Below are 16678 nucleotides of genomic sequence, written 5' to 3'. Positions count from 1 at the left end.
AAAAAATCAAAGCAAAAAAATCAGTCAGTCCAGTAATAAACATCAGGAAATTTAGCACTAAATCTTTTCTGAATGTGAAATATGGGCATAGAAAATAATATTATTGAATTTAAAAAATACTGGTGATGTTTTATTTCACCCTTGGTCTAAAGAGTTACTGTAAATTAAATAATATAGAAGTTACTTCCCTTTTATTTTACTTGTTGAGAAAAATGAATTGAACAGGTATCCTGAAAGAAAAACCTAACAAAACTAAATTACAAGTGTAAAATTACTTTCCATTATTTAAGCATAGTTAACTTAAGTGAAAATTTACTTTTTTGCCCTTTTTTCACCTCAATAATACACTGTCATCTGTTATTCTCCCAGAATCTGTCTTCTGCACTAGCCAAAGAGACAAGTTAAATGATCAGAATCAACCCCCCAGAAACTCTGAAGTTTTTGATAATAGCACCAATCTCTAGAATATACCTCAGTATGTGGTATATTACTTTTGACTTACATTGAGGCAAGCACGGGCAGGGGCTGGTTGCAGGGGTCACAGATTTTCTTTAACAGATGGATTCTTTTGAATCATTTTATTAAAAACAATCAGCATTCATATGTTTCCACCAAAATCTTTTAAATCCTACACTTTGTTACTCTTGCTTCTTCTCTCTGTGGGACCGTTCCAACCTCTACTTTATTCCATTTGGCTTCTGGCTTTGTACAAGGACTGTGTTTTGCTTTGTTTTTTTTTTTTCCTTAAGTGAAACAAGAATACCATTTTCTTTAATAAGGCAATTAAAATGTTACAAATTCTCAAAATGCCCTTATCTACATTGTACCTGTTTGTGGATAAATCAAGACTTTCTTTCTGAAGCCACTCAAGCTGACAGCCTGTAGTAGTATCCCTTTCCAGTGGTAGGTTTTGTTACAGTTCAAAACAAGCAAACAAGCAAAATCCCACAACAGTATAAAAATATTCAATTGCAGGTATTTCTAGCTCATTTCTGAAACAAATCTGAATATCAAGCAATTTGTTTCTATAAATCTTCAAAAAAAATCTTGGCTTTTTATTTAAGCGAAGAAATAATTTACATAAATGACTAAAGATCTTAAACCTTAGGGAGGTCTTCAGTTTTAGGAAAGCTAAAATTATTACTGTATTCATTAGGCAGAGAATAACTTGCCACAGAACAGGAAAAAGCTGACTGATGCTAAGATTTAAACATCTGAAAAATGGCTACTGGTAAGGGTGGGGTAGGGTGGGGTGGGATGTTTTCCCTTTTCCATGAAAACACCAATATTCTCCACATCATAGAAATGTAAGAAATTGACTGAGCCATTTAATTTATAATGACAGTATAAATCTACAGTTTCATTGAAATTGCCTTCAAGAGACAGACAAGAGATAAGACTGAAAAATTATGCGTGAATTTTTTCTCCTCTGCTTTAAAAATTGCTATTCACTTTTTTACTTTAATGTCAATAACTTCATATGAATAGGTTCACAACTACTAATCTAGTTGTAAAATAAATGATTTCTTCCTTCTAATCTCTAGGATCTTTTTCAAACTTTTGGCTAAATTGAAAAAAAAAAAAATGGCATTCAGAACACTCTGTGTGATACCTCAGTCTGTGCTTAAAACAAGAGATTTAAAGGCTTACGTCCAGCGCAAGCACTTTTCGAAATCAAAAGGTGTTTACTACCAAAAAGAGTTGCGATACCAAAGGAACACTATCACTAAGAGTCTTTCAGCACTGAACACAAAGTATTTCTTGAGCTCCAAAGCACAGGCCAGGCACTGAAGATATGATGAAGTCAAGCCTGAAAGGAAAGTGAGACATGATTTCCCAGGCTAAAAATGAGAAACAAATAACTGCAATCTGACCAACCATTCCTCTCTTTCTTCAAAAAACTTATCCACAATTAGCATTATTTTCTCTTTGTAAAGTTTTCCTTAATACTTTGTGAATACTTTGGATTACCCCCATCACACAATAAAGGCATAATAATTAAAGAAAAAGTGAACATTTACTGAATACTTCGACTGTGCTAAAGGTTTCACAGTGTTTCCACCGAGCCTATACAATGTTTTTATCTACTTCTTAAAATGCTGATATCCAGCTTGTTAATAAGATCAGTCACCATGTGTCTTCAGCATAAAGACCAGGTTTACTCCTACAGCATACTGATTCGACAATATGCACAAACTCCCCAGGAAGTTTGACTACAAACTACAGTTGAGTTTTAATTAACCTCATTCTACCAGAGAAGAGTGGTACCTGTTCAAATACAATGTGTATTAAACAATCTCCCCCACAGCACTGTGAAAGCTTCTTGGAAGGGTTACCAACTTCAACTATGTTTGTTTTATAACAGAACTCCAGATAAGCAACAGACAAAAAAGTTCCAATTTATCAAGCCCCTTCTATAAATTAGATAATTTACACAAACTGTATAATTTATCATAACAACCTTATAGATACACTCATTTTACAGAGATGAAAATAAGCTCAAAGAGGCTGAGAAATTGTAGTTGATCTCAAATCACAAAGCTATTAAGCAGCAAAATCAGGATTGAAACCAGTATAGCACACTCCAAGTTTTCTATTGAGCCAAAAAGCAGCTTTCTGAAGCACTACCAACACCAAACTGCTATTAATTAAAACTCTGAAGTATAAACATAATGTCGTTCCCAAGTTATGAAATACAGTCTTAAAAAAAAAACTTATGTATGGGAGCTTTTGTTTCTGAAATCAAATATAATATCCATTATGCAGTTTTTAAAAGAGCAGATAGGCAATGTCTGTTCCCCAACCCCCTTTTCTGTCTTACATTTCTCCACAGTACTTGTCTTTCCCAGACACACTTGATTTTCCTCATTTATTATGTCTTCCACTACTAAAATGTAAACTACACGAGGACAGAAATCCTGTCTATGTTATCCACTGTTGTCATTTCCAACATCTCGAAGAGTCCTGGCACATATTAAGTGCTCAATAAATATTTGTGAAACAATAGAAAACCTGACACCCAGTAGGTATTCAACAAATATTAATTTCTCTTTTCTTTTACTATGTAGGAAATACTAAAAAGGTTAATGTTAAGATATTAAAGGCCAAAAGAAATTTACCACTTCCTTGATACCAAATTTTGAGCTGAAACAGATTATAAGTCCAATAGAATTTCTTGTTAAAGTAAAATGTTAAGGACAATCAAAAAAAGACACATTCAGCAAAGTTTCATTTAGCAAACATCCTCTATTGGGGTCTACATAAGTTATATTTCAAACAAAGCACTTTTTAAAGTGCCAAAACTTTAATCAATTTTCACAGAAATCCTTTGTTGAAATTAATATTCACAGTTTTGATTTGTGGCAATTCTGATGTCTATCTCCTTCCAAAACATTAACTTCTCAGCTGACACATTTTACTGTGCTTTTTAATAGAAGCCCATTCCTTTGGGATTCACAAATTAAAAATGAAGCATATTTTGTAAAATGAGTCAATAAAAATCAGTCTAAATGAAATGAGTAACTTTAATGCTGGAAGGCTAGTATTAAGTACTCCTTAATACCAAACGATGTGTTTTAAGGAATGGAATACTTAGAAAAACTAAGAAAAAGAGAGCCATTCTTAATCTCTGACTCTATCAAGATCACAGGCAAGTTTAGTAGTTAACTAAAGGGAACATGTGCTTCCCTGGTGGCTCAGACGGTAAAGAATCCGCCTACAATGCAGGAGACCTGGGTTTGACCCCTGGGTTGGGAAAATCACCTGCAGGAGGGCATGGCAACCTATTCCCTTATTCTTGCTTGGAGAATCCCATGGACAGAGGAGCCTGGTGGGCTATACAGTCCATGGGGTCGCAGTCAGACATGACCGAGTGACTAAGCATATCACAAAGGGAACATAAAGCACAGTACTGGCTACCCTGAGTACTTACTCAGGGATTTTAGCTTTCTGATTAAGTCAGTGGCCTTGGTTCAGTGGTAAAGAATCTGCCTGCCAATACAGGAGATGCAGGTTCAATCCCTGCGTCAGGAAGATCCCCTGGAGAAGGAAATGGGAACCTACTCCAGTATTCTTGCCTGGAGAATTCCATGGACAGTGGGGTCTGGCAGACTACAGTCTATGGGGTCACAAAAGAATTGGACACGACTTAGGGAGTAAACAACATTCTGTCGTTCACCATAAAAAAATGAAATCTTAAAACAGTATATAAGTATTCTGGAAATATGAGCCAGAGGCAAAGAAGTAAGAACATATGAATACATATGTTTAGATTTCATATGATTTCAGTCCCAAATCCTTATCATCTTAATACAGAGGATTAAAAATTACTTACTACTAGCATTCCAGCATTAAAGTTAAGCATTTCATTTAGACTTTCATCGATTTTTATTGACTCATTTTTTAAAATATGACATACAGACTGCGAGTCTATCAAAAGATTCAGACCAAATCTCCTTAGAGCAGTCCAGCATGGTCACTTTCCTGTGCTGGCACCCACCACTCTTCACATCTCCATTTTCCTAGTTGCCTAAAACTGTCCATCTAATCCTCTACTAGCATCTTAGCCCCTGTCTTCTCCCTCATTACTATTTTGCCCCATTTTCACATTTGCCTCTGTTATTACCTCATAATCCTTCTATTTTACAGAGTCCCAATCTTAGATGGATCAAATGAAGATGACGTTAGTGACATAATGGAAAAGTGCTACTATTGTTCTCCTTTGGGCCACAGGAGCCTGGCTAGGTAGAGATACAAAGGAACTGAAGCTTTCTTGAATTATAGTTTAATTCACAAATTTTATATGTTGTAAAGATTATCCGGAACTTTTTTCCCAAAACATCTACAACAATGTAAAACATTGCCTTTTAACGTATGTTTATAATTGTTAAAAAATAAAATTTTAGTCTTGAGTTTATACAATTAAAAAAGAAATGCTGTTTCAGAAAATTCACACATTCCTCATGGGACTTTTTGGGCACAGAAACCCACAAAGTTTCATGTAAATGGTGTACATTACACCTATTTTGCACAGTGCCATACGTTCATAGATACATATGTCGATTTTATCCTAAATAGTATTTTGAAAAAGAATTTTCCTTACAGAGAAATGTACAGAAGTATAATAAATTTTTATTTCTGTCAGGACATAAGACTAATCATTTTAAGACAGTTACCCAAGTGTAATGTGTTACTAATACTAAATAAGCAATACTCAGTAATAATGTAATTGGGGATATGAGTAATGCTTACTTTGTAGTTTAAAAACCTCCTGATTTCATTAGATGCAATAATTATATGCAAGTTTTAAATAATATCATTAGCTGAAGGCAAGTGCTTCTTTCCAGTAAAGAGAGGACCAAATATAGGTGTTATTTCAATCAGATCAGATTAAGTTAAAACATTTTTCAGAAAATTTCTATCAGATGAGACTGTTTATACACTTAAGTTACAAAAGCACAGGCTGCACCATGTGACAGTTTACTAAAGAGAAGGGAAAGGCATGCATTCATCAGGGTTCCCTGAGAATAGTTTTGAACTCAAGAAAAGGTATTCCACTTGCCCAAAAGAAAAATGAAGGAACAGTATATGCAGTAGATGACTAAGTCATCCAATTAACACATTCAACTTTCAGCTGATCCTTTAAAGATTTCAATATTAAGCACCCTCTATTAGAAACTGATAAGATTTAAGGGGGGAAAAACCAACAGAAGTTCTGAATCACTGGAATTTTTATTCTATTTCCTGTTAACACGCTGATAGTGCCATCATTCAATATATTCGTTCCATACACTTTTTTAAAAAAAGCTATAGATCCTTTTTAAACTTGACCCTTTTAAAATTTGTAACTCATTTATCTAACAATTCCTCCCATTGTTTCTAATTTAAGTGCTCAGCCAAAGCACACAAGAGGAAAAGCATGTCTGTCTTTATTAGAAAATGTAATGGTTTCAAAATCTAAAGTTTCAAACCGGGGTTAAAAGCAAGCACGATTTCACTGTTACAAGGAATTCAAAGATATTTTTTAAAAGGTGTCAATACTCTGCCACTGTATGAGGAGTGTGGTAAGCAGTAGTAGTATAAAAACTGAAAGCAAAATTCTGTTCCATGCCCACCAAAATTCCCGGCCAAATCCGAAATTGCATAATGAGCAACACACTCTTTAGAGTGAGCAAAAGCACAAAGTGATTCCTTTCATAAAAATGTGAATCAACCTGACCTTAAAGTCTGACACTTTTACAAACCTACCTAAAACAGACAAAATGGATGCAAAATTATACTGCCTCACTGTTGCCTCAAATACGACCTTAGTGTTCAAGAACTTTCCAATGAAATGGATCACTGAAAACAGGCTCGTACTGGCGACCCGAAATTCACGGACTCCTGAGAAACCCCCGGGAAGCTGCAAATTCCCTCCACCCTCCTGGAAACCCCTCTTATCAGAAACATTTGAAGAATTTCTCCACAACAATTAAGCCGACTTGAAGAATGGAAACCTAACATCTCAAATATACTATATATGGAATGAAACATGGCCAAACACATAAATACGAACGCACACGGTCTCTGACACTGTGGTACACTACCCTGCCCGGGCCATCCCACAGCATCAGCCACAGAAAGATACACCTGTCACCTGTTGGGCGATACCCAGACCCTTCCAGCCTCCTGCCACAACCACAGTCTTAGGGTTTGAGACTGATCGGACAGAAAGCTAGAATTATCTATCCACTGAAATCTAGGGGCCACAAGTTCCCAGAGGGGCTGGCTCCCCACTTGAAAAAAGGCTGCAGAAAACCAATACTGGAAAGGGAAACGATGGTCTCCCCTCCACTAGCACCACCAGATTCCCTCGGTCTTTCCCCTCGCCCCGAAGTCATCTTGATTCGGGCCACGACTCTCCCCCGAAAGCGTTCTCCTTCCCCCACCCCCCATCTCACACATGCCACAGGGGCGGACCGGGGGGCACCCGTGCAGGCAGGGGCCCTCCCCACCCCCCTGGCACCCTCCCCCACCCGGGGCTCTCCCGGCGCCCGACTCCAATGAATCTCCCCCTCCCCCTACACACTTACTCCCCCGAGCCCAGGCCCGGCCCGATGCTCCCCACCCCCGGCCGCTCAGGAGGACTTGGGGGGGCCTCCCTCTCTACCTCGCCACTGGGGAAGGAAGGAGGCGGAGGAGAGGAAGAGTGAGAGGAAGAAGCGGACGCCCCGCAAGGGCCTCGCGAGTCGGCAGCGTCCCTTCCAGATGAAGAGGGGGGGCTGGTGCGGGGAAATGAGGGGAGAGCCGGGACTGGGGGTCCCGCCGAGGCCCGGCAGCGCTGTCCGCTTACCCTTCGCCGCCGCCGCCGCTTCCCCCTCCTCCTCCTCGGCCGCCGCCGCCTCTCCCACTAGGGCAGCCGTCTCCACCGTCGCCGCCGCCGCCTCCACCACAGCCGCCGCCAGCGCCGCCGCCGCCTCCGATTCCACCCGGCAGGGGGGACACCTCAGCCCTCCCTCCCTCCCCACTCAGCCCCTCCGATCGGCCGCCGCCGCCGCCAACTCCCTCCGGCCGCCGCCGCCGCCGCCGCCGCTCGTGGCTGAGGGGGAGGGGTGGGGGTCGGGCTGGGTCGCCCCGCCGGCGGCCGCTGCAGATCAAAAACGATGGCTGGGTGGCGTCGCCGCTCCCCGTTTCTCCGCTCCAGCTCGCTCGGCCTCCCTACCTCCCTCGGCCCCCACCCCCCTCGCGCTCGCCTGCCCTCCCCCCACCCCCCCAGCTCTCGCTCGCTCTCGCCGCGGCTCCGCCAGCCCAGTGCAAATCAAAATACTGTCACACAATATGGCGGCGCGGCCGCCGGCAAACACCGCGAGATCTGCGGCCGCTGCTGAGGCGGCGGCTGTGACGAGGCCTTCCCCCAGTCGGGTGGCGGGGGAGCGGCCGCCGGCGGCGGCAGCAGCGGCGAGGGGATGCTCTTTCTCCGCCCTGTACCCCTCCCCCGACACTCGCAGCCTCCACGCCCGCCCTGCGAAGGCTGGAGCGAGAAGGTTGCTTGGCCGCCCGGATAGGCGCGGGCGGCCGCCGGGGCTGTGCGGGAACGGGCGCCGAGGCAAACGGCTCCGGGAGGGCCCGGGATCCTACTTTTGAAGTTTTATCCCGGCCGCCGTTACTTGGAGGGGTGTGTGTGTGTGTGTGTGTGTGTGTGTGTGTGGAGGGAAGGAGCAGGTTTCCCCTCCCCTCCCTCCCCCAACGGGGGCCGCTCGCAGTTTGGGTTGAAAGGAGAAAAGAACTCTGCTCCCCGCGGCTCGGCCTGTCCGGAAGCGGGCGGCGGGACTTGCAGGGCAGCCGGCCTCGCTGCGCGGGAAAAGGGCCCCGAGGTCCCGGCCGGGGGCGGACCGGACGCCGCAGCCGCCCCGCGCTTGCTCCCGGCCGCGCCGCCGAGGGCGGCAGGTGGGCCTGCGGCGGAGGCGGGTGTGCGGCGGCTGCGGGGCGGAGACACACCCCCTCAGAGGCCAGCGGCTAGAAGGCCTCAGGCTGACGGGGGTGACCCGAGCGGGAGACCGGCGTCGTCCCGAGGACGTGCGGGACACGTCCTAAAAGGCTCGAAGCTCGCAGCTTCGAGTCTGGAAAAGTGCTGGGCTCTTGAGTTTTCTTGAGCGCTGGAAAGAAAACCTGTCTAAATGCCGCGAGGGTTTTGTTGTTTCGATTTTATTTTAATTGCACGTTCCTAGAAGTCCTAGAAGTTGAGCCAAAGACACTTTTACTTGGGGGGGTTGGGGGAGGAGAAGGAAAGACTTGTTTCTATCTTCTTAAAGAAATATTTGTTTAATTTCCCCCTGAAACAAAACGTGTTCAACACTCACACATTTCTCACAATGTAAGATATTTATTTAAACATTCGGCGTTTTAATGGTGTCCAAAACACTACAGCATTTTTTTTTGTCCCTGTCCAAAATGTCCATCTCCCTGCCAGTTTCTTGAAACGATTCTTACTCCCCAGAAGAATCCTCCAGAATGAGCGCTGTGGTTACAGCCAGAGCCTTTAAGCCCGTGTACACACACACACACACACACACACACCCCTTTAAGAAGTACAGGCTTCTCTACACACACACGCATACGCACACCCACACACCCTTTAAGAAGTACAGGCTTCTCTACGGTTACAGCCAGAGTCTTTAAGCGCGTGTACAAACACACACACACACTCTCTGTGGTTAAGGTACTTTCGCCAGTATCATTTAAAAATCCTTGAAATATTGGGATAGGACACCAGTTCAAAACTTTCCTCACATCAAAAAACTGAAAGTACTCATTGTTACGTACTATATCAGAATATAAGTATTTTTCTATTGATATCATTAAGAGGAGTAAATCAGGATTAAAAAAAATGGGAACACTACAGTTTTAATGTGTTCAATGTTGGATAATAAAAAAGATCACTGAACCTGAATACTTTACATTAGTTCTCTCCGAGGAACTATTTCCAAACTAAATGTTAAATTAATTGATGAAATGAGTTTAGAGCAATTGAATCCATTATTTAATAGGTTTAAGCAAAACCACTATAAAATATAGAGCCAACGATTGCTTTTGAAATGGTAGAATTACGTATTTTATCCAAACTATTGTTAGAAATTTATTTAATGAAATAAATATACACATTTTAATAGAACTATAATGTTTTATAATCTTAGGAGTACAAATAAGTGTGAATAGCTCAAGTCTAAGAACCAGTGGGTGGCAGAGAAGGTATGTATAACAATACATCCTTGAAGCAAATGCCCAAAAGCTTTAACCTGGATCTAATGAGAAGCATCAAACCCAAATAGAGTAAAATTCTACAAAATAACTGGCCTGTATTCTTAAAACACTGTCAGTGTTCTGAAAGCAAAATAAAACTGCAGATTAAAGGAAACTAAAGACCTGACAGCTAAATGCAAGTTGTGACCTTGAACTGGATCCTTTATTGGGGGAAGAAAGTGCTATAAAGGACATTATTGGGATAATCAGTGTGGGTGGAATATGAACTATAGATTAAAGTACGGTATCCATTTAAGTTTCCTGAATATATTATGTATGAGACTATCCTTGTTCATAAGAAAACACACTGAAATATTAAGGGATAAAGGAAACATGTATGCAATTTTCCCCCTAATGGATCAGAAAAAAGAAATTGTAACCCTTATGCATATGTACACGTTTCTCACATATCCCATTCACATATACAGAAAGATTGATAAAAACTGATGAATCTAGGTAATATTTTTTTTCACTGAGAATCAGTTTTATTTCTGTTGAAGTTCAAATATGATGGAAAAGTGGTTATCTTCTAAAACAAAGAAAATGAGCCATAACAAAGGACTAATAAAAAGTGAGATTTCCAAAATACAAGAACAGATGGATTCCAAGAAGGATCATTCACAGGACAAAAGAGAAAATTCTTTTTTGGAGTTCATGACATTATAGCTTATTTTTCAAGGATGGTTTAACTGTTGTCATGCTGGAAAGTGGGAGTCTGGTTTTTTTTTTTTTTTGGTAGTAAAAATCATAACCTTAAATTTACCATCTTAACCATTTTTAAGTGTACAGTTTAGTAGTGTTAAATATGTTCAGTTATTGTGAATATCTAGAACTTTTTCATCTTGCAGTACTGAAACTCTACACCCACTAAACACTAACTCCCTCTCTCCCTTCCCACAGCCCTTGGCAACTACATGGTTATTTTTAAATTTTAAAATATGTTTAAATATTTTTAAAAAACTTGGTGAATATGGGAATTTCTGTACTATCCTTGAATATTTTCTCTGTATGGAATTACTGCAAAATAAAACATTTGAGCTTTAAACTGCAGAGTTCCTTACTTAACCAAAAGAAGGAATATTGTGAGATAGAGAAATAGAGATATTCTTGCACAATGAAAGAGAAAGAGAGATATCCTTTCACAATGGTACTAGCCATTTTTCTCAGTAACAGATGGGAGTTTTGGTCATTCAACTTTTCCTTCTTCTCCCTTATTTAAATTACTTAAATTGGGAACAAAAATAGTTAGGAACCCTTACTTATATATTTAGTAAATGTGATAGCCATAATTAGTGATCCAGTAAATATGCAGTGTCTATTATCCACAAGGCTCTGTGGAGAAAACAAGAGGGAACAAAACATACTGTGCCTTTCAGATGCTCTCTCTAATGATTGCAGAGATAAAACAAGATACAATCCCTGTACTACACTCAAGAGGCTTTTAGTCTAGTACTGTGTAGCCACTAGCTACCGGTAGCTATTTGTATTTAAATTAATTAAAAGGAAAAATTCAGGCCCTTAGTTGCATTAGCCACATCTCAAGTGCTCATTAACCATCATCACTGAAAGCTCTATTGTACAGCACTGGTAGTAGGCAAGAATAGTACACTGTATAAATACCAATAACGTCAATACAAAGTAGACAGTAATAAACACCACAGAAGTTTAGAAGGAGAGACTACCTTGCATAGACTGGCAGTAGGGGAAACATCAGGGACAGTTTCCAGAAGATTGTGTATAGGCAAGTGGAAATGGAGCAAGAATATTCCAGACAGAGAAAATGTGAACAAATTGGGAAAAAGAGAGGTACATTCAACGGACTGTGCCTGTGCCTGTGTGTGCTAAGTCGCTTCAGTCCTGTCCGACTCTGTGTGACACTATGGATGACAGCCTGCCAGGCTCCTCTGTCCATGTGATTCTCCAGGAAAGAATTCCAAAGTGGGTTGCCATGCCCTCCTTCAGGGGATCTTCCCAACCTAGGAATCAAGCCCGTGTCTCTTGGGTCTAACCTGCATTGGCAGGTGGGATCTATAGGGGTGTGGTGGTGATGATTTATTCACTAAGTCATGTCCGACTCTTGTGAACCCATGGACTGTAGCCTGCCAGGCTCCTCTGTCCATGGGATTCTCCAGACAAGAATACTGGAGTGGGTTGCCATTTCCTTCTCCAGGGGATCTTCCCGACCCAGGAATCAGGAGACCCTGGGTCTCCTCCATTACAGGTAGATTCTTTACCAACTGAGCTACAATAATATAGGGGTGTACAAAACCACAAATGGTAAGCTGCTGAGCTTGGACTAATCTCTACGCAATGGGAAGTTACTAAAGGTACTTTGGACAAGACAAAAGATATGATCAAATAGTTCTCTAGGAAGGATAATCTAGCAGCAGATTATGAAATGGATTAGGTGTGAGGGCATAAAGACCACATAGCTTTGAAATAGACCAAATGAGAGATAGTGAGTTGATATAAAGTGGTCTATAATTAAGGATATAATAAATTCCAATTTTAAATGGCTTCAGTTCAGTTCAGTTACTCAGTTGTGTCTGACTCTTTGTGACTCCACAGACTGCAGCATGTCAGGTTTCCCTGTCCATCACCAACTCCTGGAGCTTGCTCAGTTTTAAGCAATAAGAAAATTTATATTTCACAAGTTTGGTAATTACAAAGTAGTGTAAACTTCAGACTTGAAAGATTCAGAAACTTGATAATATTATCCAAGACCAGGTTCTGGCCATCTCTGCTCTGATGTCTTGGATGTTGGCATCATTCTATAGCTGATAATAGCAAGATGGTAATGGCAGTCCCAGGCATCATTTCTTGAGGTTATCATGTCCAGAGGAAGAAAAAGAGTTCTTCTGAAGAGAGGGAAGGGCTTCCCAGGTGGCTCAGACAATATAAAGAATCTGACTGCAATGCAGGAGACCTGGGTTCAATCCCTGGGTTGGGAAGATCCCCTGGAAGAGGGCATGGTAACTCCATGGCAACCCATAGAGAACACCCATGGACAGAGGAGCCTGGAGGGCTACAGTCCATGGGGTTGCAAAGAGCTGGACACAACTGAGCGACTAAGCACAGCACAAGGAGAGGAAAAATGTTTCTCAGGACCACCCTTCACTTCCCCTCTCACCTCCCTCCAATCTCCTAGGCCATAGTTGAATCACATGCCTATTCATGAAACAGCTTCGGGTTCACATGATGGAACAAGTGTCAAGGAGACAAAGATGGAGAGGTGAGATGGAGAGGTGAAAGTCAAACTTAAAGCCTAAATGACCAGGGTCCATAGGAAGAAGAGAAATTATGGAAGGAAAGATGATGATTTTTGTGAAAGTCCTTCTAATGTGAGGTATCTAGGTAGAAATGATCATCAAGTAAAAACATGGGATTGAAGTTCAGAATGAAGATCAAAATTGGGAATATGCATTGGATGTCCTCTGCAGAGATAAAATCAACGAAGCCATGAGATTGCCAAAGGAGAGGAGGGGTAGAGAGGGCCTACAGCACAATTTCAGAAAAAAAGGTGGATGCAAGGAAAGTGTGGTCAGAGAAGTAGGCACACCTTGGCCATACATGACACACCCTAAAGGATTACAAATACGATCCTAAAGGAGATCAGTCCTGAATATTTATTGAAAGGACTGGTGCTAAAGCTGAAGCTCCAATACTTTGGCCACCTGATGTGAAGAGCTGACTCACTAGAAAAGACCCTAATACTGGGAAAGATTGAGGGCAGGAGGAGAAGGAGGTTACAGAGGATGAGATGGTTGGATGGCATCCTTGACTCAATGGACATGAGTTTGAGCAAACTCCAGGAGATAGGGAAGGACAGGGAAGCTTGATGTGCTGCAGTTCATGGTGTCGCAAAGAGTTGGACACGACTCAACAGATGAATAACAACAACACTGCACATAAATCAAGGAGTAATGTGTGGAGTTTCAAGAAAGCCAACAGTGTTAAGTGCTATGGAGAGATTCAGGATGATACAGGTTTAGAAGCATTGGGTTGTCAACTAGACAATTGTGATCTTTTAGAGTCATTTCATAGTAAAATAGAAGCAGATATATTTCAAGAGCTAGGGGTAAGCAGATAGGTAGAAGCATGAAATACTGACTGTTCTTTCAGAAAGTTTAGTAGTTACAAAAGAGAAAGCTGTATGAATGAATGTGTTTATAGCAATATTTATTTATAAGACTTAAAAGCTGGAAGCAACTGAACTTTCTGAATACATTATTGTTTTAAAAATTGGAATTTGTGTACTCCATTGTATGTGATGCAGTCATTTAAAATAACTAAGATTATGGAACAATATGGAAAAATACTTATTAAGTAAAAGAAGAAGATAGAAAAGTAAAAAAGCACTAGCGACATGGGTAATAACGGCAAAAAGTATACATACTTGTGCATATGTAAGATACTGTTGTTGTTCAGCTAAGTCATGTCTGACTCTTTGCAACCCTATGGACTATAGCATGCCAGGCTCCTCTGTCCTCCACTAAAATATATATAATGATTATAATTGTTTTGGAGTTTTAAAAATGGTATATGTATTTTCTGAACTTTATATGTTACAGAAATTTTGTAATTAAAACACATATACATGTATTTTAAAATATTAAATGGCAAAGACAGAGAATGGTAACTTGAGATAACTATAAGGTTGAAAAAGTGTTTGCTTTTTTTGTTTGTTTGCTTTGCTTTGGCAGGAAAGAAAAGATATTTAGCTGTGTTTATAGGCTGGAGGGAGGAATTCAAAAAAAGGAGTTTAGCTTTTCAAGACAAGGGACATATTATGAGACAAAAATAGTTAAGAAAGGCAAAACATCCTAAAACATTTCTATATGTTTGTGTGTGTGCAAACTGAATGGCAATTTTTTATGTGGCAATATCAGGGTCTATAGTAACCAAGAGAGTTTTGAAGAACAAACTTAAGATTTTACACTACCAAGTTTAAAGACTTGTTAAAAGGCTCATTAATTAAGACAATGTGGTATTGGCACAGGGATAGATGCATATACCAAAGGAACATAATAGAGAATCCAGAAATAGAACTTGATTTACGACAAAGTCACTGTTGCAATTTAGTGAGGAATGGATATATTTTCAACAAATGGTGCTGGAACAACTGGCTATTCATATGGAAAAAAAGGGTAATTCACTCCTACCTCACACCCTATACAACAATTATTAAAAACTCAAGATGGATCACAGACATAAATGGGAAGTTTAAAAAAGCTTCTGCTAATCAAAAGACACTAAAAGAAAAGTTAGTATGGAAAAGAATATATTTCAATACATATATCTGACAATAGACTCACATTCAAAACATACGAAAGAAATTTCCATAAATCAGTAAGAAAAATTAAAAACCCCAATTTTAAAATACGGGAAAACTCTTGAAAAAGTATCCTTGCAAGATGATTTCCAAATGGCCAATAAGTCCACTGAAAAGTGCTCAACATAATTTCTTATAAAAAAAATTCAACTTACAAACACAATGACGTATTATAATATTCACCAGAACGGCTAACATTAAAAAGTCTGACAATGCCAAGTATAAGCAAAGAAGAGTGTAGAGCAACCTGAACTTTCATACACTGCAGAAACAAAGTGTTCGTCACTCGGTCACATCTGATGCTTTGCAACCCCATGGACTATGGCCTGCCAGGCTCCTCTGTCCATAGAATCCTCCAGGCAAGAATAGTAGAGTGAGTAACTGTCACCTTCTCCAGGGGATCTTCCCAACCCAGGAGATCAAACCTGGATCTCCTGTGTTGCAGGCAGATTCTTTACAGTCTGAGCCATCAGGGAAACCCAGACTACAGACAGGAGTGTAAAATGATTCAACCATATTAGAAAACTCTTAGTGCCTACTGAAGCTAAACATTTGTCTACTTTCTGACCTAAATATAATATGTTGATTTATAAGTCAACTTGGCTGAGCCTGGTGGCCAAACAGCTAACTGAACATTTTTCTGGGTATTTCCGTGAGGTGTTCTTGTATGAGATAAACATTTAAATTGGTGGACTCTGAGTACAATATGGATGAGCTTCATCCAACCATTGAAGGCTTGTATAGGACAAAAGAACAACTTTTCCCCAACTAGGAGAAATTGTCCAGTGGATGGCTTTCTGACTTGAAGTGGAACATAGGCTCTGGTTCTCCAGCCTGCTGGCTTTTGAACTGAAACTACAGCATTGACTACCCCTGGGTACCCAGGCTGCCTGTCCATCGTAGATTTGGGACCTGCTGGCATCCATAATCATATGAGCCAATTCCTTATAATTTCTCCCTCATTCTCTCTTAGTATTCTATTGTTTCTCTTTCTCCGGAGAACTCTTAAACACCAACAATTTCACTCCTGTGTATATACTCAGGAGAAATAAATATAGGGTGTCCATCAGAAAACACATACATGAGTATACATAGCATATTTATTCATAATAGCCCAATAATGAATGTTCACAGCAGCTTTACTCTTAACAACTCCAATCTGGCTACAGCCCAAATGACTATCAAGAGAAGGATGAATAGATTGTAGTATTTTCATACAATGGAATATTACTTAGCAATAAAAAGAATAAACTAGCCCTTTTATTTATAGTCCATTGATTTTCTGCAAGACAATTTAAGAGGGGAAATAATTGTTATTTCAACAAATGGTACTGGGACACTGGATATCCATATGAAAAAGTATGAAGTTCAAAGTATACCTTACACCATTACCTAAAAATGAACTCAAAATAGATCATAAGCCTAAATATGAGAGCTAAAGCTTTAAAAGTCTTAAAAGAAAATATAAGAATAAACCTTCATGACCTTGAGTTGGGCAGTGGTTTCTTAGATATGACATCAAAAGCATAAGTGACAAGAAAAAATAAATTAATTGGATTTCATCAGAAT

At 40.3% G+C, this 16678-nt stretch overlaps 1 protein-coding gene across 1 annotated transcript in view; it reads right to left on the bottom strand.

Annotated features, from left to right (window-relative positions):
• The window catches only part of TAB2 (TGF-beta activated kinase 1 (MAP3K7) binding protein 2), an 85831-nt gene extending 78413 nt beyond the window's left edge, over nucleotides 1-7418 (bottom strand). Inside the window, exon 1 of the mRNA XM_052645600.1 lies at nucleotides 7331-7418. The gene's annotated coding sequence lies outside the window, so the exon portion shown is untranslated. The remainder of the gene's footprint in view (nucleotides 1-7330) is intronic.
• Nucleotides 7419-16678: the final 9260 nt, after the last annotated feature.

This window comes from Budorcas taxicolor, chromosome 9, assembly GCF_023091745.1.
Source record: "Budorcas taxicolor isolate Tak-1 chromosome 9, Takin1.1, whole genome shotgun sequence".
Classification (NCBI taxonomy): Eukaryota; Metazoa; Chordata; class Mammalia; order Artiodactyla; family Bovidae; genus Budorcas; species Budorcas taxicolor.
Note: the sequence above shows the minus strand (reverse complement) of the source record. Positions and strands in the feature narration are given on the sequence as shown.